Raw genomic sequence first — 27,395 nt, forward strand, 5'->3', positions numbered from 1 at the left:
TAGTACGCGATGCTTATGAATTACTTTAGCTGTGTAAATACTCGGCTCGATGGGAAATCAGAACAGATCTCATTTGGGTTTGTGTTCTGTTTAGATATCGGGTATGATTTAATAGGAAATACAGATAGTGAGTAAAAGAATAGTTATACAAATAACATAAATAGACCATTTCCTGCAAATAAAATCAGTGGTATTCGATTATTTAATAACAAAATTTTAATCCGGAATATATTATTTGTTACTAATTTGTAAAGTGTACGAGATGCTTCGGCACGAATGGGGCGGCTCGACCAGAGTGATACCACGGTCTCAAAGAAAACCGACGTGAAACAATTTGCATTGTTTTTCGTTGTTTGACTGAGGTTACTGGAGGACCAATTATCCTGGGGAAATGGAGATTTGGAAGAGACAGAGAAGGGGTTCTCTGTCTCTTCCAAATCCCCATTTCCCCAACAACCCTTAATCTCGTAACCCCCGAACCGCCGGCAACGCACATGTAACGCCCCTGGTGTTTCGGGTGTCCATGGGCGGTGGCAAAAGGCTATCAAGTTTCAAGACGTTTAGCGGCTTATAACATAAAAAAGTCAAGTGACAGTCAGTGAACCTCCTTTACATAAGAGTACATAAGGGTTTGCTATAAACTGGGAGGGTTAGATATTTTCTTAAAACAAGCTCAGTCTATTACCTAAAAAGTATTATATACTTCTACCTGCCTCTAAACCCAATCCAACGTGAAGGTACATTTAAATAGAGATGCGGGCAATAAAGCAGCTCACTCGACGCCGGCCATGTTATTATCATTGCCCCAATACACAAATAACTTGAGGAACTAATATTTATGTTGTACTCGCATAAGGAACACATACTCCAGTTTACCGTGAATAGAACGGTGGGCTTCTGAACGAGCTATGGGTTACTGTAATAGTTACACAGGAATTTGCAAAATAAATCTTCTTGGGTAGATGTTAAAGAAGGTTTTTCAACTGTGAGCGTGATTTTGACAATAGGTGTTTGGGGAAATAAACATAGTGTCATATATAAACTATTAATTCTGACTTTAAAAGAAGATTAACTTAACTCAGTCCTTAGCAATGTTTTCGCAACAAAATCGTTACCAAGGAATAGTTTAAGCAATCATTAAAATATATCTCCAAGTACATTAATAACATTTTTAAGTGAACATAGATAAAATAAATATAATGAGATAAATTTTATTGTCACCGTAGTATGAATGCAGTCTTGTAAAATCCCAATTTATAATGACACGCTCATTGATAGTCACAGTCCATTAGCTGCCAACAAGACGGTGATAGCTAAAGACAGATTAATTAATTAATATATGTCGACACTCTAAATAAACTGTAGCTACTAATAATAGGAGGACACACACACATAAACAAAACAACAGAGCATCAGTTGTAGGTAAAAGATCATTATAGATTCGCAATGAAGATTTCACAAGAAAAATAAAGAGGACAAATTCCTATCGCGATCCTAAAACGCAAAGCTGAACTCTATCAAAAGCAATTTGCAAAAACAACCAGCTATTAACATGTCATAATAGTCCGAATACTACTTAACAATATCTGACGAAAAGCTACAAAAACCTTTGAACACGAACTCATTGTGAATAAACCACTACCCACGGCCACTAATGTACCAACACATATGTAAAACCAACAAATACACCAGAAAAGACCTAATTTTTAAACACGTATTGTTCGTATCAGTAGCAATATGAGCAGAGTTGTCAAATATCATCAATCAAATGTATTTGACGCTCGGGATCGCCCGTGGTTGCGTGTGCGCAGCTCGAATTAGCTCACAAGTGGGTTAATACCCGCGTTTTTAAGCCACGAACCAGACATAGTGTAATGTTTTGTAGGTACATTGTTGTGGAGAAATCAGGTGCTCGGTATATAGAGGTAGTACTCCTGTCTCTCTGGAATACATTTTTGACCTTATACCAAAAGGGTAAAGTTGAAATTCTGTTAAAGGAAAATAGATTGGACTAGGTTCATCTGTGGCTGTGGCTTTATGTAGATGTTTAGATGAAAAGAAATATTACAATTTTATGTGATAAATAGGAGCTATACAGAAAAAAATTAACTAAGTTTCTAATCTAAATAATGTGTAAAACAATTATTTTATTCTAGAAGTTATACGAATATAAAACTAGAGTAGAATAAAATAAGAGTACAAGTTTCTATACACTCTCTGAATAGCGAATAATTGAAAAATTGCCTAAACTGTTTTAAAGGAGATTTAAAAGCTAGAACACAAACCGACATAGTTCGATAGCAACCAATAAACAAAGTTTGTGACTCAAACGACAAGCTTTTAAAACTTTAAGAAAACGAAACTGAATAGTTTGAACACAGAAAACATTGAATGAATAAAATCGTACGTTTTTTCACACACACACACATCTCTCACACACACACATAATCAAATTAAAATGTTTCTTCCTCTGGGGATTTGCGTCAATGATTCTAAACTCAATGATTTTATGAAAGTTTTGTAATGAGGTATAAATCTTGACGAACCTCTGTGGTTTCATGACGCCCGGATACATGAATGTCCAGGCTCAGCCTACAATAGTTTGTGTCGACCATTCCATGAGAAATACGTCTCGTAGATAGCAATTATCTATCCTTTCATCTGCCCACGCTAGCGACAAAATGCTCTGATGAAGCAGTAACTTGCAAATTTAGTACCCTAATCTTTTGAATTTTCTTTTTCAGATTTATCAAGCTTTATTACAAAGTGTTAAGGTTGAAAATGTATGGAAGGTTTACAAGTTAGTATGTTATGATGGATAGGCTGCATAATAGGCCCATTTTGCCAGTTGTTTCTTTAGTTTAAATCTTTAAACAAACATATTAGTTTTGTATGCATATGTGTTAAGCTTCAATGCTCTGAAAAGAACACGCAATAATCATCATCAAATTAAAATATGTGGTATATCTACCTGTTTTTGTTGTCTTTGTTTCTTTAAAAGGTATGATAATACCTTTAAAGGTAAACAAAGAACATTTTTCTCAAGTAATCATTGCTTCTCTTTATAACAAGAGTCTAGTCTTCAAACATATTTAACTTATGTAAAACTTCCAACATAACGACTACATATAGTGGAGTTTTTGTTGAGAAATAGTACAATTTACTTTTTCAATTAGTAACCGCTCAACAAAAAAGTTACTCAAAAAGGACAACTTTTTAACACATTATCAACTATACCTTTTTGTAATATGATTGAAAATACTTTGAGGAAAATTGACAATATCGGGTAGCTCAGGTAAAATAAAAATTTACATTAGAATCAGTTGTAAAAGTAACCAAAACAGCGTGTTGTTTGTAAGTTTTTGTTTTATCTGAAGTAGGTTAAGTATTATTGGTGTATTGATGAGTTCACCTTTGTTATTGTTTGGGTTTACTAACTTGTAATATTAGACAAACCACATTCGTTTATTCTTTCAAAACTAATAAGTAAACTGGACTACTGTGGTTTCTTCTTTTTCTTTTTCAAAGCACTTCTAATCTACTATTTTGTAAGATTCTGGTGGCCTTTCAACTGCAACATCTTTACAATTTTTCAGTAGTCTCTTTGCATTTTTTCTGTATTCTTGTTTTAGAGATTGCAAAAAATCTCGGCAGAACTTACAATATCCACATATTCTGCCGAAATACCAAGGTCTTGCCAATTTATACATGTCCACTCGACATTGAATGCAAAAATATGATTTGAGATAAAAAAAAAACACAATAATTTACAAATAAAAATCTGCAATGCCAATCGATAAATAAAATAAATAATCACAATCCTATCTATCAGCCACTAAAACACCAATACCCACAAACGCCAATGCAGATAAACAGTGTTGCAATACCAAAAAAATAAGCTATAAAACATTGGCAACACTCGCGAGCGTGCTACTGGGATGATAGGATTACATTATTCAGGTGGGTTGGCCGACTGTCGCGCCCTCTATTAAGGGGGACTTAAAAAATTATAAGCTCCTCGTCTTACAACGCTCATCGACATTCTTACTACTTGCGATAATCTTGTATTCTATTGTACAGCTAGTTTACTAACACAGGTAGAATAGAAGATACACAAACATAATAACATATAATTAAACGCTAACTAAGTAGAAAAACCAATAATTAATTTATCTTCATTATAAATTAAGTGTTTTTTGAGCCGCTTGGCTGCCTCGTTTAGCGAGTAGTCGCTAGTTTGGTGGGAGCTGCGGACTACCTAGCGGGTTTACCAGGGCTCCGGCTCAAAAAGCAGGAGTAGGAACGGGGTAGTTTTTAGTCAGTAAGAGTTTGATGTTCCCTCTCGCCTCGCCCAAGGCAGGAGAAGAAATTGGATGAAAACCCCGAAAAGCAAGAGGTCTTGGACTTAACCCCGGGTCGGTTAATTAATAAGTGTTTTATTAAATTTAAGTTTTATTGAGTTCTTTTAGGTTTTTCAATAATTTGTGGATTTAGCACAAAAGTCGAAGCTATGTTTAAGAATCAAATCCTAAACCTGACGCGTTGCGTGTGTTGTTTGGTATGTTTTCGATTTCATCACCAAATACCTAACTTATCTCAAATTTGGCAGTCGTACGTAGGCCGTAAGGTATTTAATAGCGTTAAATTATCCCCAGAGCCATATAAAAAAAAAATATTTGCACAAAAATTGGGTACTAATGACATCATTTAAGTGATTCTCCGGTCATTGACACCACGCATAATGGCCGCGCCGCCTGTGTCTCTTCATGTTATCAAAAACAAATAATATTTGAGATGGACACAGTACGATACGACTCACCTCGATTTTGTACACTTAGCATATAATGATGAAAAGTGATACAGTACTACATAGAAACTGCAGAAAATTTGAAAATCTTCCATAGTATGAAAGGACATTCATAAGACTTTTGAACTCATATTTATCTACTATGATTATTATGACGAATACTCAAACGCTACTCAATTTTAAGACGCTCACAAATGTAGTACTGTCATTACTAATTCCGTATAAAATGACAGACATAGCACGATATTTAAGTACAACTTAAAATTAAGTAGCGTTTGAGTATTCGGGCGTTAATTATAGGTAAGCAGCACGTAAAAATATGATTAAGATATTAAAATCATCTTAGGTACTCATCGGTCGCTGACTGTACCACAAGAGTATAATAGTTTTACTACATACAGTCAGCGACCGATGACTATTACTAATAGAAATATCCCTCGTTGAGGTACGCCTATGTTTACACGTTTAAATAAATTATAACAAGTCGTAAAGCATCGCGTTCCATTGTAAAAGAATTCATCATTTCCAATGTAAACTGACCCATATACTCCCCACGGCTACGATTAATGCGATTTCTACGCAACCGACGAATATTTTAACACATTATAATGTTTTAAATGGAAAGATGTCTAATACTCCAATTGGGAAATGCTTTCTGTTTATTCCCACAATAATGGGACGTATTTAGATAGCTGGCAACATAGATACAAATTATGACGTCACAAGCCAGGTCACATTCCATTTTTTAAAGACATTTTTTCTACTATTACTACGCTAATTTTTAATTATGTTTAAAAGCTTACCAATGTAGCTGTTTGATGAGGAACTCGACTAGTATCAAGCCACGCTAGGGGCTCATATTATTACTATGTTGCATAAAACTCGATAAATTGAAACGTTACAAGAGTTATGTATATGAAAAAAATATTTCACCAACTCAATAAGAGCGATACAAGCGATTTTTTTATTTATGTTCTAAAGAAAACGAACTATAAAGCTGCCTGTAAAGTCTAAATTGGGATGATGTATCGCAGCATTTATTTATTTGAAGACTAAAGAACAAATATACAATATCTTTATATAAAACTCAGTGATGACGAGGTAATCTGAATATTGTGGAGAGTAATGATTTCTGAGTACTATTACTTGCGGTGGAAACGTTCAGGAGCTGCGCACGGGCATGGCGTAATGATTCCCAATGTTTATTGATGTACTTTTAAACTCCGCTCTGTGGGTACTGTTGCCAGTCAAACTATTTTGGCTCTATATAAGATTTGCATATGATCATGCTTTTTATTCATCGAACACGTATTAAGAGGTGTTCACAATAGTACAGTAAGGATTCAACACGGAGGGCCGACGTTAGGCCTTGGTACAAACATTGCAAAAGTTCTTACTTTAAACATTCGGTATTCTAAATAGGCAGTTTCTCTATAATAGTAAAACGATGTCAGGCAAATGTATCGATTGTAAAACTTTATTCGGTGCAGCACAGTACGGCGCGGGGCCGGCAGTACGGCACGGCACATGAAAAATAAAACAAGTGGCGGCGAAACATGCGACAATGAGCCAAAACGATGTGCCGGCACAAACGGCCCGTGTACGAACCGGGAAATTGAATAATGGAAACTTTATGCCAGTTTTTCGCGAACTTATGCCAGGTGGATATAAGTTTGTGTGCTAAAGAGGTTATATTCGATTTCGGAACTGCTTGGTGGCAGGCTGGTAATAGTTTATTTATGGTGTTCTTTTTTTTCAAATATAAATTCGAAAATAGCATTTGTTTTCAAATTATCTATAATAAAGTATCATGCGTCTTTGTATCGAAAGGGTAGTGAGTTTGAGAGTTCCTCAGTTATTTTATATATTTATTTTTAATGTTTATTGAAAGAGTTCTATTCCTACACATTACGTATGAAAGGAGTTTACGGAACTGTCTTTCTATAGTTTTAACGATAGTTTAGTGTTTCTTATTCAGATTAACTATGACTCTTTCACAGCAGAACTGAACCCCAATCGTTACCTGCCTGCCACACCTAACCTGAATTCGTTAATTCCCGCCATTTAATTCCCACCACACAACGAATGCCAAGTTCGTACCAGAAATAATTCTTTTAGACAAATAAACATCTCGCTAGCACCAACGTTAACCTGGCAGGGTAATTACTATGCCGCTGTTACCTATATTTACATTTATTTATTCTACGGGGGCTATTCTTCGCGCGTTAGCAAGTATGGCGCGTAAAAATGGGTGTTGCTACATTTAAAAATAGTATTTAGTGATAGATATACTTATTCGCGAGATAGCTGTGGGGAATTAATGTTTTTGTTCAACATATGTACGGTTTAGTTGTTGTGCGTATGTAAACATTTGGAAATTATTGTAATTTTTAACACGCTTAGTAAAGTTTAGTAAGTTCGTAGATTGTCATTGTGCTATAAGGAGGTTGTTGATTGCAATCAACTATAAACCGTTTAATTCTTCGAAGTAAAACTCTAAAAACACTTTAATGGTCCTGGGAACGAACGTTCAATCCACAATATAATTTTAGAGCAACACAAAGAAAGTTCAATGAAACTAGGTCTGAAATAGCCTGCTATTTTAGAACCTACATTTTATGCAACATCATGTGGCAAATAAATATAAGTTTTGAAGCGCTTAGACAATAAGCTGCTCCGGCCAACTTTAATAACTTAAGTTGAAATTACTTTAAGTGTTCTACCGATGTATGGTAAGAACAATTACAGTAAGTTATTCTCATAAAATAGCAAATATTATCTTTGAAAATAAAATCGTCTAGCATTGTAGAATAGACAAAGAAATATTAACCTCTTTTCTACAAAATTAACTCTCGATATCACTGAATAACTCTTCAAAACTGTTTGAAAAATGATAGCTATATATCCTGACAAATAAAACAGCTCACTTCCAACTACTAAACACTAAACAAATGGAGGCCATTTAAAAAACATGAATGCCAAACTTGTGTGTGTGACAAGATTAATAAAAGTTAATGTGCCGCGAGAATACAGTTAAATCTATCTCCATTCAGCCCACGATTTTAAACACTTATAAATACTTTGACACTTAAAAAGGGGTATTTTATTTTTGTTGGTAGCAACACGGTGTTTCAAAAATGGAAGGCGAAACATATTTACGGCCAGTTCGAAGTGAGAAAAAATACGTTTGACAGTTTTGTGGTGATACAAAAGATGTCATGTTGAACGAATGAATGAGTGAGCGATAAGCATCGTTCAAAAGGGGCCAGAAGATGTGCTTTGAGTGAAAAGGGATTTTGTATACGAATCTCGAATGGAAACTATTCGAGGAATGAGCGGAGATACTGGATGATAATATAAGGGAACGAAACACATCGTTATTTAGGTAGTTCCTTTAAAATAGGCCACACTTTAATTTGGATCAAGAAATTTCAATCAGTTAAAAAGTAAGTGCTATGCGTTTGATAGAAAAGCATAAGTATTTAGCCGAGTTTTTTTAAGAAAACGCCGAAAACGAGCATACGGCACACCTGATGGTAAGCAATCGCCGCCGCTCAGGGACACTTGAAGCACCAGAGGCATTACAAGAACGTTGCCGACCTTTTGGAGGAATTTAAGGGTTGTTGGGGAATCTTTGAATAGGAAGATTGACAAGGGTGGTAATTGGGCCTCCGGTAATCTCACTCACACAACGAAGTACAACGCAAGCGTTGTTTCACGTCAGTTTTCTGTGAGGTCGTGGTATCACTCCAGTCACGACTCTCGCACACTTAACATTTTATTTTCACTTTGACTTTTATCAATAATTTTCCAATAAAGCACTGGCTTTACTCAAAGAGGCCAAACTCTGCTATATCTAAATATTCCATTATTCTAAAGCACATATTCAAGAGCTAAAGCGCTATATGGATCGTATTTGATGGCGGATATAAATACTGGCCGCAAACTGCACAGAACAGAGACAATATTCTACAGCCGTCTATCGAAAGTCAATGCAATATGTCTGAACGTCAAAATGGAATCGTCTATATTCTCTATGCTATATCATAACTGTCAAAGATGACAGTTTTAAACATTTATTTCGTGTTGAATGCATTTATTTTCTATTCATAAGTTTATTCGAGCTTTAAGTATGTATCATAAATCTTTGTTTGTTCGTAAAGGATATGGGATTGAAGTCGGGAGATCAATGTTATAGCTATGATAAGTAGTTTCGTTTGTTTTTAAAGGTTTTGACTACTAAGGGATTGGGTATAAACATTAATAGTCGTTTAGGTATCAGATTTCGGTTCAGACTTCACATTACGGCATTTAATGCCACTGTACAATGTGGAGTACTTTTCACCATTTTGTTAAAGTCCCGTGTAATAAGGGATGAGTCTATTGTCATATACCGGACATTTCCGAACTCCGTGCTATTTCTGAGAATTTAGAAAAACCAAAAAATGCCCAGTAATACTTTGCCCGAACCGGGAATCAAACCCGAAACCGTCACGCATGCGACCACTCGACCAACGAGGCAGTGCAATTACTTCCCGCCTTAATCTCCGTGTAATTGTAAACTAGATCAGAATAGAAGCATGGAGCTTGTCAGTCAGGTGTTGCTGTGTGGTCCAGCTAACAATAGCAGTGTAAGGGACTATATCGAATGGAGAAAGGAGGTTACACTCCGATTTTTAGGTTTACTGGCACTTGTTTGTCTGTAGTTATTTTATGTCTATGGAATGTTTTAAAAATGGAAACTATGTTTTAGGTGTGGTGTCATTGTTGCTTTATTATTGTTTTGCATTGATATATCTTTTCACAACAATCTTAAGTTTAATTTGCTTCCTAATTATTTAATTTAAACATTTTTATAAAACTAAACCGAATTGAGTTAATATTATCGTAATAGGTAGGTACTTACGTTATTTTGATCCAGGAATTTCGTTCTCAGAAGTTATACTTTTTAATCAACCATTAATACTTGCAAAAAGTATTGACGTAAGAGGTTTAAATCGTCTTCAGAAAGTTTACTTACACAAATAATTAATATTAATCAACATGGACTCGAAACTAATATATCTCTGTTTCTAAAAAATGAAGACGAATCGAATATTAGACTATAACAAACTACTCACATCTGAATAACTGATGAAACATTTAAATATTAGTCAAAGTTTGGGCGCCAAAAACAACATAGTTTGTCTGTTTATCCGTATGTCAACGCATCACTCAAAAACTGCTGAAGTGATTTCTATGAGACTTTCTCCGTTACATTTCTTGGAACGGAAACATGTCCCGTCCGGATGAAATGTCAAAAATTTTGACGTTTCTGACAGAATACGGTTAAATAAGTAGTGCATTGTTTTTATTAAGAGTTTTATTTCATGTTTATTTTGCAGCAGCTTCAAGGCATAATCGCCCACATTTTTTTTTAATGTACGGTTATCGCGATGGCCAACCGGCTGCTGTGGGTTCGATCCACCACAAATTGTTGTTTCGGGTCTGGACATCACAACAAAGGAGATAATCCTAGTGTGGGGCAGCGTTTAAAAAAAACCTTAGGCATACAGTTTTATGATCAGAAAATAATAAAAGTATACTGACTGAATATTGATCAAAACATACTAACTAATTGTCCAACGCAAAATACATATACCCGCAATAGAGAATGGACTTTCTCTAGTAGTACATCAGATGTATTTTTACATACGACCTATACTATAGCTACAGCATATTAGCTAGTAACTATAAATAGGCTGACTGAAATATCCGCGTATCTGTGTACAGTTGATGTTAAAAAGATAACGACAAGACTAGCCAGACGGCGAGGCGCGGCCTATCACTAATATAGAATATAATATATACAAAATACATATATATTTGTACATATATCATAATGTCTACATAGTTATTATAACGTACCGTCACACTTTATTCTCAATCCTAAATCCTACCACCAAGTTATCCGGATTTCGCAGGGTTTTTTAAGGGGGCAAAATCATCCAATGATTACTCTGAGTGTCAGACTCTTACTGATTAAAAACCACCAAAAGCCGGACCTCCGATAAATCCGCCAGGTAGTCTGCATTTGCAGAGTAGAGGTGTGATCTAGAATGCAACATCTACTTTTTGGCTCTCAAAGATTGACGTCTGAGTGGAGAATGGAAAAGAACACATAATTGTGGAGCCTGGTAAGGGGTCAGCACAACAAAATTCTTACTTCTTCAAGTTACAAGGACATAAATGTATAACGTAGTATAATAGTCTGTGAGCATTTTACTCAATTTCAAATAGTTTATTTACTAGGAAAATGGGAATGTCGAAGATGTTACGTGCAATTGATGTATTTAAAACTGCTAATTCACTCCTACAACATTTCAAGCAGAACCACACATAGACCATTAGACTTAGATAAATCTAGAAATAGTTGGAAAAATCCGAGTGCATCTATCTTTGAGTAAAAAGTGTGGGATATTCGGCGGCGACAGGCTACGTTATGAAGTTTGCTCAGGAGCCGCCGAAATAGAGGTGCCAGGACGTTAATACCGCCGCGATTAATCGCACCGACTAGTCGCACCATCATGCTCTATGCAAACGATTTCTATGCCCGCTTTTGCATTAGTGATTTATAGCCTTACGCAAGGTTGAAAACTACTTATTTTACATTTACTTTTCTTTACGTTAAATACGTGTAACGAATGCAACATTACGTTCTCAATATTTTGGCAGAAAATAAACACTCCAGTAACAGATTCTGATGCACCAAAACAAATAAGGAAAACATGTTGTTCAGTTTTTCGAAGAAACCAATCGTAATTTCGTTAGTGTTAGTATTTACATCTGGTGTGCAATAATTAAGAGCTAAATCGACGAGCTGCGCCGACGTGCAGCGCCACGGCCGCAGCATCAGATAATCCATCTATATCAACACACGACCTCCTTGCAACAGACCTCGATTTAACTAAAAAACAAACGAATCCAGTATTTATTGTAAACAATTATTTGCGTAATAATTTCAAATATCGGGGCGAGTGTAAACGCTTCCCAACACCGACTTCATTTATAAATACATAATAAACTTCCTACATGCCAAAATAGACTGGTGTACCGATACAATCTGAGTTACCGATACGCCGGTACGCCGGTACGCTATACGCCGCTACGCCAGCACTCTATCATTGACTGGAATTGAAAAAATAAACGGAATCATTCGCTAATACGATTTACGATTGTAAATAATTATAATAGACGTAAGTATCCGTTCCAAGGATCGTATCTGGTGTTCATTTTGTTAATCATTTATTTTTGAGTTTGGCTTGCAACGGCCGGCAGGAATTGACAACCGCTGTACACACGCCGCGAACATTTGTTCACAAATGTGTGCTATCGGTAGTTTCTGTTCCAATGCTGAATTTGTTCGACCTTATGTTGATGTGGTCGAAGAAAGAAGGCAATGGGGTGTGAAAACAGTTTCGCCTGATGTATGGTCTCCTGGTACCTCGGTGGTTAATACCGTAGTGCCGGTAGATAGCGTCAAAGCGTGGAGAATGCGTCATTGCGTAGGTTTTGTTTGCATTCAATTAATAAAGAATAGTTACAGGGGTTTCTATTATAGTCTCTTGCTATTTTTAATGATTTTCGACATGTTTAGATAGTTATTTGTTATACCGACAGCTTAAATCGTTTTCCTTGTGTTCTTTCGATATTTGTATGAATATCTTTCTTGTTTTACACTTTCGATAGCTACATAGAACTATACATTATTAATACTTCTGTATGTACTAAAGCTGAATAGTGTGAATAATTAAATAAACGATCTGTAACTAAGCAAACAACACCACATTTCGTAACTAAACTATCTCTAGTTACTAGAACGGTAAAAATTAAAATTTTGGTCAAACACGTCTATAATTAGGTGACTGACTGACCTTTAAACGAAGTGTCTTCCTTTAAAAAAAGCATAAAGTCTTGACATATATCCAGAGGGTCGGGTCGACTGATCCCATGGTCGATATCCTCTCAGATTATCTCAAGGGTCACCCAAACCTGATAATAACTGATTAGGCGGCACGCTGTTACTTTGTCAACAAAATAATTCCGTCTTTATATCAAGATGGTTACTGTGTTCGGTGGAAAACAATTAAAATGGAGGCTGGTAGACAAAGACAGGTTGATAAACAAGCCATTTTAGATAAAACCTTTAATCAGAGTACAGAGGATTTAAGAGTACAGGCTTTACGCGGGCAAAGCCGTAAGTAAACGGTATAAGCTAAACGGCAAAAAACGTTGTATATGTTTGTTTTAAATTAATTAATGTTCAATATGGTATATAAACGTTTCGCTATGTGGTAATAAGGATTTGATTTCAACTTTAAAATAAAATCATTACATTTCCAAAAGAAGTCCTATCGATAGAGGTCATGATATACCTTTTTAAGTATAGTTCGAAGTTCAGATACTAAAATAAAAATCGGCCCAGTGAATGGGAAACAAGAATATTTTAAGAGGCTCCCGATCAATTTAGACGGCGCACCGTCGACCCCGCCGGAGTTGCGAACACTTAGGTTATCTGAATGAAAACTAGGTACCTATGTCAGTGTGGGGTCTGATGTTTCAAATAAGATTACATTTTTGTTAAATGACAAATGAAAATATGGTGTTTTTCCACGAGAGATGTGCTATGTAGCTATGCTACGAAGAAGATGATGGCCGTTTCCACTGATAAGCTGTGTCTCCACCAGTGCTAAGCTATGTGTACCAATGAAAATGATTGGTGGAAGCCAAATGCATCCACGGCAACGTCGTATGGCACATCTTTGGTGAAAAAGCCTCCTAACCTGTACCCAATAATTGTACATTTTCTGCCTTGCCTCCTAAGACGAACGACACATGAACACGAACGGTAAAGATTTACATTTAACATTCGATAAATAATGTGAAAACTTAGCGTCTTGTTAAAAAAATATAATAATATAACATAAAAATTCTAATTATTCAATACCAAACATATCTTTATAGATTTTGTATATCAGACTATATTTCGATTTAGAGTTCAGCTTGCAGTTTTTCAACGAAACGAATTTATCACCGAGATCGAATCTAGTTAACTCGACTGGGAAACAGGTAATAGGGTTAGAAGTTAAGGTAAAAATAGCAAATATATTTCATCTTTTGATTCCTAAATGAGTACCTATACACAAACAAACGCACACGATTCGATTTTCACCAATTATGTTATAAATCCACTAAGAAGTTAAGTTACTTTTTTCTCCATAGACTTCATACACCACGCAAAATTTGTGATGTAGATAAAATTTAATTAAATAACATGATACATGTACACATTACTTAGTATATATTGTTCTTTGTACCTATTTGTATCATATATCTATTACATCAATCTATTGATCAATTAATATTTTTATTTAATTTCGATAAATATTATTATCACTATCTAAAATATCTCATGACAGACTCATTTGTAAAAGGGTTGACAAGAAATATTGCCCGTCGCATTATGTCCGTCTTTGTACCATTACAAGTTTAAATCTACAACACAAGCAAAGCCGGGCCGTTGTACTAGTACATATAAGACTAAGTTTCTATATTTAGCGAGTCTGTGGAAAACAGTTCGATGGAGCGCTTCCCAGAGACAATAAAACGCTACGACAGTATCATTGTCTATGGCAGATTGCTACGCTATGCCGGTTCTGAGTCATTACACATTACTCATCTTCGATCTGTACTTACTTCTTATTTTATAGTCTTTGATTTTTGTACATGGACTGTAGCTTACAAATAAAATAGAGAAATTAAAAAAAAATGCAATCTCCAATTCCTGGATCTAATATTAAACCGGTTTTCAAAATTGTTCCACAATCATGGTCTTAGATGGAATACTTTCCGATATATTTCAAAGTCAAAATCAAAATTATTTATTTCAAATAGATCAGGAAGTCACTTTTGAACATCATAGTAAATATAATAATATTAACAAAGTCTGTCTGTCTGTATTGACAGACACCTCTAGTGAAGCTATTTGGTCGTTCCAAAGTGTAAATTCCTATGGAGAAGAACGAGCAAGAAACTCCTAAACTTACTCTTACTATTTGTCCAAAAAGTTCAATGCTACCATTCAAATTATTAATTGACTGTCCTTTATGAGTTAAAGCTGAAACTTATAGTATTTTGGACATCACTAAAACTTTAGGTAAGGAATAATTAAATACCTAGTTTAACATTTTAGCTAGAAATCTGAATGCTGTCTGAATTTTAGATTTACGTTGAAGAAAAACTTTTCTAAAAGTGCATTTCTTATTATGTTTAAAGAGCAGAAATTTTGATACAGATCTTAAATATGATTACAGGTACCCTTTTATTTGTCACTGGTGAGTGCGTTACATCGAGTAATCAGTGATCCTCTTGTTGTCAGGGATAGAGTGCATGGTTTTAGTCGGTAAGAGTCCGACAGAACCAGCTTTCTGACGGACATCGTAAGACAACCATAAGAATTTCCACATGTTAAAAAATGGTACCCTTTTATTTAAGAAAAGTCATGCAAATAAAGTACACTCCAAAACTAAATCTCGAGTTATGATGAGACGTTTATTAACTAAATTCGATTAAACGTTTTTAACATCCCACAGATAAAAGAAAGCATTACTGTATAAACCAACGCACTGTCAGTTCCACAGATGAAATGCATATTTTTCTTTTTCTCCTCAATTTAGCGACCTACTCATAGTCTGCCCGCCTGCATCGCCCACCCACCCAAAGTATATTCCCACCGCTAAATAAACGTCAAAGTTTTCTTTCTTCACCATTTGTATTTTTTTCAAACGAACACTAACCAATAAAACAGCAGTTTACAACGGTTACGTTGCGCACGCGCATGTTTAACTACCTCGACCGTTTATTGGTGTTGAATAAAAATAATAATATAGACATGCTACTCTATGGTTTTGTAAGATTAAATATTTATTACATTATTTTAATGCATTTGGAGAATATTACATAAACTGATTTGTAATACGTTCAATAGATTATCAACTTTATTGTTTTGTAATAAGATCGAAAATCTGTCTAGAACTGTCGGTTCACCTAATACACTTTGACTGTTTTCACCAACCACCCCTAAACCATCTCTTACCTAAAGGTAAGTAGCGTGACGTAGCACTTAAACTAATCCTTTACTATCCTATTAGGTATCATTTATAGGTTAGCAAAAACAAAAGTGACGTTAAATGTCACCTACCTTAGTTTAGGGGTTCCTTGAAATTTAGCAGTTATGGGTGAAAACCGGGCATTAAACTAGTATTGCCAAGATGTCCTGAGAACACCAGGTTGACACTAATACACACCGCAAATACATTTCTAAGAACCTGAGACTCTCAGTACCGAATGTGCGATCTGTGACACGTGGCGTAGTTAAAATAAATAGCCACACTAGCAGCATATCAAACTACACCAAACTAATTAAAGCATTTCATACATTTTCAACTTTATCACCAAACTTATAAGGTCGAAAATCCATTAAAGATATTTTGACAGATTCGCCGCTGTACTTATAGGCTGTATGCAAGGAAAACGCATTTTGATTAATGTTCCTACTACATGCTAACGTTTTTGTTTGCTGTCATAGTTTTATTTCCATTGCAGTTATTAATGGGACGGTAGTTTCATTTGTCCATTTTCACGCAGTAATGGAGTGGAAATTATTTAACTTTATGGTATGGAACGTACAGACATAAGGTGCAATATCTTTTTAATCCTTATAAGTTAGGTTGAGCGACTTATTTAACAGATATAACGGAAAAGCAGCGTTTTCTGGTAAATCTTAGCCTTTTTAACTGCGATTTCCAACCCACCTGCCAAGCATGGAAGTTACAGTTTTTATAATTTTTTTGATAACGGGGGAAACCTTCAAAGGGCCTAGCTTTTGGGGAGAGAGACTAGGGAGTGTCGGATTTTTACCTCACTAAAACCACCCCGGTGTGGCTACCCTCAGTACCAATAAGGGGTACTGAGTCCTCTTAATTAGACCTGCTCCGGAGCCCTATGGTGCAATAGCAAATCCCGAGGAAAACATGGAGATCTTATCGTTACCTACGCCACACTGTACCTTCCTGAAGACGGCCTATAGTCCAACAGTGAACTGTCACGGGCTCTTGAAGAAGCGACTTTTGATGTATAAAAGACACCAGCCTCTACAATTAACCAAAAAGTTTGAAAACTTGTACCAACTTAATTAGCAGACTGCATCGGATACAAACTGGTGTCATATTTAGTTTCAAATAGTTTTCGAACTAAACTTTTAGAGAAGTTTTAGATCATTAAAATTCAAGGCTTGCTGGTCATTAACCCTAGTTAAATATTTTATGATAAGTAGCTTATTGCATTTAGAAACAACATGTTCTAATCAATGATTTTAATCAAAATATGATTACGTTGGCGAAGTTAATAAATCCAGGAAAAGATGAAATGGTATGCAAAAGCTATCCTCTTGAAAAATTGTGTATTATGAAAGCGTATTGTGAAGTTAACAAGAAAATAAGTTTTATACATTCCGCATCTACTACGCCAAGATTATTCTCATGAAAATATGTGCTAAGTATATTCTTAAAACAAGCAAACATTATTTGGGAAGAACCTTCGAAACCTTCAGATGGCGCTTAGCTTTTTGGAGAGAGAGACTAGGGAGTGTAGGAATTTTACATCACTAAAACCACCCCGGTGGCTACCCTCAGCACCAATAAGGGTACCAAGTCCTCTGAATTAGACCTGCTCCGAAGCCCTATGGTGCAATAGCAAATCCCGAGGAAAACATGGAGATCTTATCGTTACCTACGCCACACTGTACCTTCCTGAAGACGGCCTATAGTCCAACAGTGAACTGTCACGGGCTCTTGAAGAAGCGACTTTTGATGTATAAAAGACACCAGCCTCTACAATTAAACAAAAAGTTCTAAAACTTGTACCAACTTAATTAACAAACTGCATCAGAAATACAAACTGGTGTGATATTTAGTTTCAAATAGTTTTCGAACAAAACTTTAAGAGAAGTTTTAGATCATTAAAATTCAAGGCTTGCTGGTCATTAACCCTAGTTAAATATTTTATGATAAGTAGCTTATTGCATTTAGAAACAACATGTTCTAATCAATGATTTTAATCAAAATATGATTACGTTGGCGAAGTTAATAAATCCAGGAAAAGATGAAATGGTATGCAAAAGCTATCCTCTTGAAAAATTGTGTATTATGAAAGCGTATTGTGAAGTTAACAAGAAAATAAGTTTTATACATTCCGCATCTACTACGCCAAGATTATTCTCATGAAAATATGTGCTAAGTATATTCTTAAAACAAGCAAACATTATTTGGGAAGAACATAAAACGTTGATTTAAAATAAAACCGAAATAGCTACTTTTATTATACCAGGAAAATAATTTACATAAATAGGAGGTCATAAATGCAGTGTGTATTTAAATCATTTGTTACAATCATTGGTTGGTGTTACGACAGCCATAACCTCGTCAACAGTGCTGTGGCCATTGGCTGTCAGTCGTCGACTGCGTCGTGCGGCGGCCATCAAACCAGCCAGCCATCAAGCGGCCGCCATTAATCGCTAATGAGTGACAGAGAAAAGCGCGGGAACGCAGTGGACGCAAAGATAACGCACATTCTGCCTAGTATCGATACGCAATAAATATTTATTTCAGTTCGTTAAATAACTTGGGGATGATTTAATGGTTCGATTTTTTGTAAATGTTGTAGTTTTCTTAGTGAGTTGCGAAATATTTCATTTATTTTGTGGTTTCTGTGGCTCATTACTATAGTTCAGTAGTTTTAAATAGTTTCGTTTGATAGTTTTTCCTCAGTATATTAACATTTTATTTCACGTTTTTCAGTTTTAACATAGATACATCATCATTGTATAAGATTTGACTATGTTAAATAAAGACTATCTAAACAAACAATCTACCCGGAACATAATACCAATATCAGCCTACACCAAACATTACGTGTTCACAAGAAGCCATACAACATCTCAAACATGGATATTTCATAAAAATATCATCGAGCACCTTTGGACTATTCGATGAAACACACACGGCTTGTGTATCGGTAGGTATAATTAATTTAAAAAGCACGATCTCGATTAGCGACTGTTTAATTTAGGAGGTACATTGTAATTCGGCTCGCAGACCGCTCCCGCCGATATTGGGTCAACATTGTCCAAACGCCTCGTACGATGAACTATGAGCATTATCGAGGAACGTTTCGCAAGTTGTCGTAAATCACCACACGGGAGGTTTCATCGTGATTCGTGAACATATCGTCCAATGTTCCAATGAATTAGATTGAAAAAAGTTCAGAATTGACTTCTAGCTGCTAAAACTTGCAGAATCGTACTGGCTGGTTAAATATTAAAAAAAAATACAAATTAACATGAATTTTTTTTTTTTTGAATTTCGAATGTATTACAAAATTGCCGCAAAATTGTTAGTTTTGTTTATTTGAATGAAAAAAATATTAAGAGAAGGTAACAAACAATTAGTAACTAAATTAATTTGTTTACAAGTTCAAATATATATTGATACACTTTAATGAATGCAAAGAAGTTTGTATGTTTAAAGCAAAAGTTAAAAACAATTTTGTTTTCAAGTGAAAAACATGTTTTACATATTTTTAATTGAAGATAGTTTTATGAAGTCAAAGTTCTGTTTTCATTTCGGTACATAAACTGGTTTATTAGTTCATCATTAGATTTCAGAATGTGTACTAAAATTACGAGTACATACTTTAATTTCTCACCGCGCTGTTATTACGAAACTGGAATGTAAACAAATACTAACGAACACCTTGATTAGTTGCAAAACTAGCAACAGCGGCGATTGTGAGAGTTAATTACTAGCAGTGCACTAATTGTCCCGCACCTCGTACCTCACAGCTCGACACCTCGACACGTGTACGTACCTAGCCCGGCCGACGTAATCACAGTTTACGTAAATTTAAAAGAACCGTGTCTCACAAGATACCCGCCGTGTCATGGCAGAATATATCGCGACTCACGTGGCGTGCCCGCAACGCACGGCTCCAGGTTGCGATCGCCAGTCTTCAGACACACAATTTTAATGCATGCTTTTTATTTTGTCATTAACCTTCGGGGTGCTCCGGTTTCGAATCGGCAACGTTTTATTTTTGAAACACGGTTACGCGCCGCGGTGATTAGCGGCGAGTCCACGCGTGCACACCGGTCACGCACTCACTGGCGGCTCGGGGTCCCGCACTGCACCGCCGCACCCACTAACATCGAAAAACTTGAAAAATTCGATAGAAAAAAAGTTCGCGATCCGTTTCCAAAAGTTGCGTTGGCCGGTGTCGGCGGCGCGCGGGGCAGGCGCGGGCGGCGCGCACAGACGTTCGCGGCGACTGGCCCGCCTCGCTGAAAAAGCTCCTTACGTTAAATACATACAGGGCGATGTGCATTCTATTTATAAACTTAAGTTGGGCGTGCGGCACGCGCGTGCAGCGCGCCCGCCACTGCCTACATTAACATCATAATATTTGAAGTTATTAGGTCAGCTGATGAAACGTGTTGCGGCACACCGGCGCACCGCCAGTAATTAGCTGCACCTCGCGGGACCCCGGTCCTCGGCCGGCAGCCTCCGGCCGCAGCGCGGTGCATCACTCGCACCGCTAAGTAGGTGTAATAGTTACACATTGGAAGGGCTCCAACAATAATAGAGATATGTTACGTTTTATGATGATCGTGAGAACTGGTTTGACGCGCTACCGCCGCGCATCCGACGCGCTCTGTTTTAAATTTTATTTTATTTACTAAAATAACATCTTTAGTTACAGTGAAAACTATAAAAACGGCAATAAATATTGAGTTCGACATTTAAATTTATTATCGTAAAACAAAATGGCTTCATATTTTAGTGATGGTTTTTTGAAAGCTTTCATTTGCGTCAACGCGTGCAGGCGGCAGGCGTGCAGGCGGCGGCCGGTGTCGCAAGTAGTCAGTGCGTGACACGCGGGACTGACGGCCAGCGAGACGTTCAATGATGACTTATGAAGTTGTCGGAAGAGACGTGACAGTTGGCCACACCGTGTAATGAGGAACGTGTTAGTATTTGTCGAGAACACGGCGAAGGAATCAAAGGCTGGGCGTGCGTTGACACGGGCGCGTATAAATCTTTGAAGTTCGGGCGGACATAAACATCTCAGCGCGCACAACAACTAAATTCGACGTGTTGAAATGTTCCTCCATATTTCTTTTTTTGATAAAAAATTAGAATTTAATGTAATAATTTATTATGTTTATGGGTATCGTGTAAATGAGTTGAGAAGTTTATTTGTTCGCGTCAAACTGTCGTACGCTTGTTTTTATTTTAGCAATATTTTATGATATTAATGCTGACTAACTAGCGGGAGGCGGGCGGGTCACAGATAGACGACACGTTTGACATAACGAGCAGATTCACATATGATGAATGTTTGGTATAGTTGGGAGTGAATGATGGTCCACCAATAAGAATATTAATTGATTATGTAAACCGACTATCTGGAGCGACAAGCGAGACTTACTGTAATAAATAATATCATGTAAAATATGTATTGAAGCGTGTAATGATCATAAACTGAGTTTGAAGTTACAAACGGGTGTTTCATTGGCGCTATAAATCAGATTCAATTCTTTTGTTTGTACTTATTTCCGTTATGATACCGTTTGATATATTTGATGTGAATGGAAGCCATTACAAGATGGTACTGAATGATTTCAGCACGTTGCTGAGCCGGACGCGTGGTTAGTAACTGACGCAAGTTGGGTTTTGTGATGACTAGAGATGTAAAATGAAGTGCGAATTAATTACCTCTGTGATGTGTGATGATTGGATTTTGGTAATTAAAATAAAACCGCAAGTACACAACGCTTTATTAATGAGAATTTAAAAGTTTGAAAAACCTTTACTACTTCTCTTTCGTTCGATAATCAAGTACTGACGGTTTAATACGAATTTCTTTACGTTTAACGAGATGAAAACGAGACACCGTTTTCGCCTTGATTGCATTGGAGCTGACCAATCAGAGCGCCAAACGCAGTCTTGTTTCGATCTCCTTAAATGTAAAACAAACTCATACTAAGGGAACGTTCATGAAAATGTCCAGCGTCGTGTAAAATAAAACTGAAGAGTTTAAATTTTTTAAGTTAAATATTATTCTATTCCTAAGGTTACTTTTAGCCATACCATTTACCCATAGAACACCGCGCTGCAACTAAACAGAGTAGGGTAGCGGGTGAAACCAGTGACTCGCTAGTGATAAAATAAACAAAATGTCCGACTCCTAGAACTAAGGTAAGTATTGCAATTTTGCTAACTCGACACGTGCCGGTACTTCGCAAGTGCTAAGCGTGAAACTTCAAGCTGTGCTCGTCCGCACAGCTATGTAAGCTGTTGTTACTTGTTCTACTTTATGCAAATCCCAACTTCACCTGCTTTGACTTTTTAGATTGAGTGTACATGAAGTTTACAACTATTTTTATAAAGGGAAAGGTATTCATAGGTCACACTTGGATTTACTTCGGGTACCATATAATGTAGTTCATGCATTAGGAATTTTGTGATTGATAATGTTAATTGATGCATAACCTCACGCCTGTTTCCTATGGCAGAGACTATGGAAAGCCAATTGCTACAAATCTTACATACCTCTTTCATGCGGGCTGATAATGTAAATATTAGAGAAATTATATGCAAAATTTCGTTGTCGACAGTAAGGGTAACTGTCGACAACGAAAAGCTACCTAATAAAGTTTAAGAAATATATCTTTGTAGTTTATAAATAAATTATATTCTAGTAATCTTTAAGAGTACTTCACAACCGTACCTTTTATGCATTATCAATTTAGATATCCAATCCATTTCCAATCGTACACATTAAACCAAACACTGAGAACTAGGAAACACAAACGGTCAGTTTTCTATTACGCTAAAAGCGCAGTAATTAGTAAGTTGGCGGACAGATGGCGCTGACGCAGAGTTCCGTGACACTTTGATGGCAAACGGTTGGTCACTGAATAATGCGAATTCAGTTACTGACTGTTGTAACTGTAACTGTAACTGTGAGCTATGCGGACATGTGCTGTAACGCCTGAAATATTTTCACTTTTACAGGAATAGTTATGTATTACACACCATTTATATTGGAGACTAGCTAATGCCCGCGGCTTCACTTGTGTGAATTACGGACTTTATGACGTAAAAGTGACCCAAGCTACTCATTATTAATACATTAGCTACTTGCCTATAAAAGTCTCACCAAAATTGGTCCAGCCATTTCAGAGATTGGCCAGAAAGAGCTGAAATTATTTTGTAGCTGAAATTATTTTGTGTTATAAAAATGCAGATTATAAAATTACCTACATTAGGCTAGAAAGTGAGAGTTGACTATTTGAACAGTTATAAGCCTATAGAACTAGTTCCTATTATATCACATTTCACAGATTGTATACAAATATGAGACTAAATAATTTAGTTCAGACGATTTCCTCGTTCGCTTCCAGCCACAATTTAACCGACTTCCAAAATAAGTCCATAATGCATAAAATCGAAGAATGAATGTGTAATTATTTGTTTTAATCAATTGACGGAATATTTATGTACCGCGGGCGGGCCCTGATGTCTAAACATGTCGAGTTTGTTTTCAAAATAAATACCTGCGCGGTTTTATATTACTTCTCACGTCAATGAATTTTGAATCTTAAGTTTAACATAAAGTTTTTTATGATTTCACGAATATATTTCTCTTTTTAACATTTCCTCCATAAAATTTAAAAAGGAAACTTATATTTTGAATTTCTAAGAAACGCTGTTCTATCTTCTTGTTTTGTATTTACAAAACAATTTGCATTGAAATTGGTTTCTCATACTAGCTGGTATTAAAAACTTTTCACTTGCCTAAGACGTTTATTGTGTTCAGAAAACTTAACCACATTTAAAAATGAAGAAAAATATCGGAAGATAAATAAACAAATTCAGGATTTGTTTGCATAAAATTAATACAAGTGTGAAGTATTATGCAAATGGCGTCCGTTTCATCAGAGGCGAGAGTCGCCAGCAGCAGTCTCCAGTCGTGCGCGACCCACTTGCACAGGTGAGCAGTAAACGTACAGAGATGGACACTACGGTGTCAAATTGTGAGACACGCGCAAGCCATGAGCGGACAGCGAGTGAACATAGAAAACTAATTCAAAGTCAAAACAGAGACGATTTTTTAATGCGATTATTAACTTCTTCTCTCGTTACTTGACACACAATAAAAATATGTACATTGTCTTGCTTAAGTCTGTGTTCTATAGTATAGTATTTATAAAATTTTAATGTATTAGTTTATAGTATTTGATATGGGCCTGTGAAGCCTGAAATAAAGTAATAAATAAAAAAATGTGCTTTGATAGAGAATTTGTTACAATTTGTAAAGAAAAATGATGGATTTTTCTCTGTTGTTCGTTTTAGCATAGGTCTAAATTTTTATTCTCCTCTATAAATATCTTCCGCATTTTTACGTATTCAGATCATTATAATCATTTCACTTGTTAACCTTACATATATTATTTGACTTTTAAATGTAATTTCGAATTATTGTATTTAAATACTTCTCTTAGTTCTAATAACATTCATTGTAGAACATCCCTATACCGTCCAACTGCGTCACATCACCTCACTCAATCTCTCGCTGACCTCCCCTAACTTGCCCCCCACACTGCAAGACAGCAGCACGTGCGCGAACACTAAACACAGGTACCTCCACTCCACGGCGCTACATACAAGTACTACAACACAAACATTAACATACTTACTGATTTACATACAAACAGAGCATTCTGTCTGCTCGTCTGTTCGTCTGTCTGTCTATTGTTGATGGTTGTCGTGAAAGTCTGTTGCGTTGTGTTTGGTCTGGGTTGGACTGTCGTGGTATAGGTGTGTTTTTGGAAATGATAATGGATGTTTACTGGTAGTCAGTTAGTCAGAACATTATTTAAAATAATCTAAATTTAATTAGCAACTCAAAAATCCCATTGCGAAATTGCGTGAATTTTAATAAGTTTAAATCACTTCAGTAATCGTTGATTACTTATGCAACAAACTCAATGAATTGCATTAGAGTAATTAAGACAAACCTTGAACTTGAATGAATTCAATTTACGTCAATTCAATAGAAATAGTTAAAGCAAACATATTTTAATACATTGTTTATAATTGGTGACTACATAGTTGGCGCGGTGGCTGGCCAACCGACTGTTTGCTGTAGTAGCGAGTTAGATTCCCGCACGAAACAACTTGGTGTGATCCATAAGTTTCAGGTCTGGATGTCAATATGATTTCATATGTTTGTAAATGCACAACGCACAAATGTGGGCCAACATATATTAAAAAAATAACCTTTCCTCTCTACTTAGTTAAAAGATCCTTAATAAACTAATGCACTTTTTATCTCCGAGTCACAGTAAACACAAACAGTTTATTCTTAAATAATAACTGAACAGTTAGTTAGCTAGAGCTACAAGATAACTGCAGTTAATGTAAACGAGCTCATTTACTGAATACATCGTTGTCGCAACGCGTTAAATAACTAATTTCAATGTGTTATTAATTCAATTAGGTGTTAGCGGTCCGATAGTCGATGTTTTAGTGTTTATTTGAGAGTAGATTTGTGTCTAATTGGATGGCAATTTGTTCCCTGTATAAGGTTTAAGGTAGGGAGAAAGTTTTGAATGAATTAAAGTCTAAATAACGTAGAATTAGGAAAAATCAGTTGTTATTTGTTAGTCTACCTAAAACCCGAGAACAGCTGAACCGATTTGGCAAATTTTGGTCTTGAATATTACTTGTAGAAGTCCAGGAAAGGTTTAAAAGGTGAGAAAAAATTGTTTGAGGCGGTACGAAGTTTGCCGGCTCAGCTAGTAAATTTATAAAATCCGTGAATCCGTATCCATAACTAAGAAACTAGGGCAGTATAATGTGATATAATAAATAACATATGTGCATTGGTTTTTAATTATTGATGATCTAGTTTTAGAAAACATATTGAATTGTTTTTTTTTTGTTTACAACACTACTTTATTACATACAAGTGAAACCAGACAGAGACACAAGTGTAACTGTATGTGTCGGTAACGGTTCGACGCCGGGTCACGCACAATCGTTTAGTCTTGCCTCCAGTACCAGTTCGTCACGCTAAACTAGTGCCAGGGTAGCCACTAAAAGTACTTTACTCGCATGCTAAATATAATTATTGTCAAGGTAAATATTTGTTTTCTCTTTCTTTGTTCTTCTGAAAGTAAGAACATAACAAAAAAATATGATATTGGTAGTACTACAACTTATTGATTCATAATGCGATGACCAATTTGTGCTTTTTCACCATTTTTTTTTTTTTGTACAAGACCACATTGATACAACTATTTAAAAAGATATATTATTTTAATTACAGTAACGTGCTACGAATTATACAAATCATTATTATTCGTAGCAAAAACGAACGCAGGCCAATCCTCGTAGCACTGCTACGCCGTAGCACCGTAGCACTATCGAGACCTTTTTCGCATAGACCTCAATAAACAAGAAGTATATTAATTAATTTATTGCTTACGAATAATTTCATTTGTTATTTACAATAATTAAATAATTCAGTTACTAGTGCAAATGTGAAAGATATAGGTTATATTTTACTTAATAACCTACAGAAAAGTTACAATCTTGATGTAACAAACTTACTTTAAAAATAATATTTATAAAATTCTCAAAAGTCGTTAAAAATATTCTATTTGGAATTTAAAGCCATACGAAGATTATAAAAACCGTATAGACAGGGGGTCTATACGGTACAATTATACGTTATTATTTCCATTTCAAACTACCATACACCAACATTCATACCTCCGACTACAGTCGACTAGCGTGCCACCTAATCCGGGAGACCCGCTAAGTAGCCAATTCACGATGACCGCACTACTATACCTCGCTCTATTATCTACGGTGTGATGGGCCATAGACTAAGTACCACTTAACTTGATTGCTCATATATCAATATTATTTTGTAGTCTGTCTGTTATTTTATCATTGTGAGTGATTATAGTCATGTTTCGGTAGTTTTATTACATACACTGTGTATTTCCCGTGACGTTGCTTGTGTTATTGAAATATTAAATAGGGAGAAAGGGGAAATATTCATATTTAATATAAAATGTTAATTTCAGTGAATTGTGGGCGTAATTTTTAAATAGGAATAGTAAATACGAATTTATTGAAACATTACAGACGTATAAACGGCTTATAAATTGTAGATGTTATGATACTTATTTTATTTATCTTAGACTTTCAGTATAAGTATGCCAGTCCAGTAAGAAGAATATTTTCAAAATATTATGTTCCTACATAATATTCAAACAGGAATTTAAAAGAAACTCAGTAGTCAGTCGTACGGAATTCTAATTAAATTCAAGTCCCACTAACCTGGAAGAACAGCGTGAAGGCGACCCATTGGTAGTACTTGCCGTACCTCCGGGGCGACGTGCCGGCACTCCTCACGC

At 35.8% G+C, this 27,395-nt stretch overlaps 1 protein-coding gene across 21 annotated transcripts in view; it reads right to left on the reverse strand.

Annotated features, from left to right (window-relative positions):
• The window catches only part of LOC118262473 (innexin shaking-B), a 112,525-nt gene that overhangs the window by 39,985 nt on the left and 45,145 nt on the right, over positions 1 to 27,395 (reverse strand). For 7 of the 21 annotated variants that reach the window (XM_035573864.2, XM_035573865.2, XM_035573863.2 and 4 more), the window contains exon 1: positions 19,957 to 20,247. The exons of 2 other annotated variants lie outside the window; for them this stretch is intronic. The gene's annotated coding sequence lies outside the window, so the exon portion shown is untranslated. Of the gene's footprint in view, positions 1 to 19,771; positions 20,260 to 27,395 lie in introns of those variants that run through there. 12 more of the 21 variants (XM_035573860.2, XM_035573854.2, XM_035573856.2 and 9 more) reach the window with 6 other exon arrangements.

Source organism: Spodoptera frugiperda, chromosome 12 (assembly GCF_023101765.2).
Source record: "Spodoptera frugiperda isolate SF20-4 chromosome 12, AGI-APGP_CSIRO_Sfru_2.0, whole genome shotgun sequence".
Classification (NCBI taxonomy): Eukaryota; Metazoa; Arthropoda; class Insecta; order Lepidoptera; family Noctuidae; genus Spodoptera; species Spodoptera frugiperda.